The sequence below is a fragment of the Suricata suricatta genome, chromosome 12 (assembly GCF_006229205.1).
Source record: "Suricata suricatta isolate VVHF042 chromosome 12, meerkat_22Aug2017_6uvM2_HiC, whole genome shotgun sequence".
Classification (NCBI taxonomy): domain Eukaryota; kingdom Metazoa; phylum Chordata; class Mammalia; order Carnivora; family Herpestidae; genus Suricata; species Suricata suricatta.
The window spans coordinates 3828672-3831098 of record NC_043711.1 but is presented as its reverse complement, the minus strand read 5'-3'; positions in this window follow the sequence as shown (position 1 = coordinate 3831098).

Here is a 2427-nt window from a genome sequence, read left to right as displayed (position 1 = left end):
GCGCTCTCCCGCCGCCTCCGCCGCTCCCGCCGCGGACGGCTTGGCCGGCGCGGGGCCGGAGGAGGGGCCGGGGGCGGGGCCAGGGGCGGTGGCTCGGGTTTCCCGGGACAGGAGCCGCCCCCGCCTAAGGCGGGGAGGGGGGTGCGGGAGAAACGCAGGTGGCTGGGGTGCAGAGGTGAAGGTGATCTCCCCGGGCCGCGGAGACAACGGCGGCGCCCCTTTGGGAAGGCCGGGGCCCCAGGACGTCCCCTCCACAAGCGCTCCCTTCTGGGCTAAGAGGCACAGCGCCCCCGACGCCAGTACCCGCGGCTTTCGGTGCTCCACGCTCCGTTGAGGATCTGATTTTACTGTCCGGCTCCTAGGTCCTGCCTGGTTCCGTTCCGGAAGGCAGGGCCCCAAGAAGTACCCTCACCAAGGAAGCCCTTGAAGGGAACTCCCAGAATAGCTGCTCCCTAGTTAGCTGTTTCCCACCCCGACTCCAGAGACCCGGACGTCGCATCTACCATAAATCTGGGGCCCCAAGAAGCGCCCCGCTCCCAGATTCCCCTCCAGGGAATGAAAAGTTACAGCGCTACCCCAGACGGCATGACAGCGGCCCGCAATCTCTTCCCACCCCGTTGGTGATTGTGGGGTTCCCTTAGTCCTGCCCCAGGTCCTCTTTCCAGAAAGCTAAAGAAGCCCCCCACCACTAAAGCCATTCTTAGGAACTAAGACCTAAAGTGTTTCCCCGAAGACAGTAACGGATGATGCCCGCTGCCCACAGAGCCCCTCCTCAGATGCCAGTTCTCCCCATTCTGACCTCAGAGCCCTGCGGGGGATCCCTTTCCCACCCCTGGCTCTCGACGGCGCTTTCCTGGGAATCAGGCCCCCGCGCTGCCCCTCCCACTTCCAGCCCAAACCCACCGCGCCCCCTCGTCGACGGCTCCGCGTTCCTAAAGCGCCCCCTGGCGGCCCCAGCCGACTCAGGGGGTGGGCGAAGGGGAGGGTGGGCGGGGCTGGAGCAGCCGTAGCCCCGCCCCGCCCCGGCCTAGTTACCGAAAAACACCCGCCCTTCCACCCCGCCCTCGGCCCCCGCATAGGGCTTTTTCCCGCGCGGTCCCGGCCGCCTCCTGCGTTCCTAAGGCCGGGTTCTCTGGTTTCTCTCTACTGCTGCCCGATTTCTTGGGGCCTCCTCACTCCGGCCCAGGCCTCCTGCATTCCTCTGATGCCAGCAGCCCTGGGTTTGTATGGGAATTAGGCCTTCCTAGGACCCGCCACACACGCACGCACACACACACACACACAACACACACACGCGTGCACACATGCACATCCCGCAAAAGGCTTGTACGAGTTGCGCTACTATGCAGCGTGTGCGGTGATGGGTGGACGCTCAGGCAGTGTCACCCCCGAGGGTGGGATGTCTGGGCGTGGGCTCAGCGAGCAATATGCAGAGGTGTGAGCCTGTGGGTAGAGCTGGGGCATGAGAAGGAGGAGGTGTGAGAGGTGGTGGCATCGGGTCGGCCAGGTCCCGGTCCAGGATGGAAAAGACACGTGTCTGCTCCCTGCGGCCTTGGGCCGAGACTGCTTGTGCATGCCTCAGTTTCCCCGTCTGTGACACGGGGTATTAGTAGTCGTCCTAACAGGGTTGTAAGTAAGATTGAGTAAGTTGGGGTGCCTGGGTGGCTCAGTCGGTTAAGTTCCTGGCTTTGGCTCAGGTCATGATCTCATGGTTCCAGGGTTCAAGCCCCGCGTCGGGCTCTGTGCTGACAGCTAGCTCAGAGCCTGGAGCCTGTCTTCAAATTCTGTGTCTCCCTCTCTCTCTGACCCTCCCCTTTCACACTGTCTCTTCTGTCTCTCAAAAATAAATTTAAAAAACATTTAAAATTAAAGAAAAAAGATTGAGCAAGTAAATATGAGTAACCATTCCTTGCTCATGTTGAGTGGTGCCCAGGTGTCTGCCATTATTGGTGTCATCATGTGCTCATTCCCAGTGAGACACACCCGGGCCTGGAGAGCAAGGTGTGGCACCCATGGCCATTCACACACAGAACCCCCCAAATCTTTGACCGAGGCAGGGTCACGTGCAGGGCCATCCTTGTCCTCACACTCCTGGGACATCCTCACGAGAACAGTAGCACATCCCGACAGAGTGGCCACAGTCACCACGTCGAGGTTGAGGACCAGTGTGGACACACACGCAGGTGTCCTTACTTCTCCTCCAGCCGGACACTTATACACATGGTCACAAAACTCACACTACCCCCTCACACACACACACACACACACACAAGCATTTCCCAGTGGACACACAGACACACTGTGTGATACACAGCTCACTGGGCCTCAGAGTAGCTTCTTGGTGGCTTGTGCATATTTCCACACACTTGGTGGATCGTTACACACTCCCCTGCCACCTGGCGCCAAAACCTACACCACAGACTGACA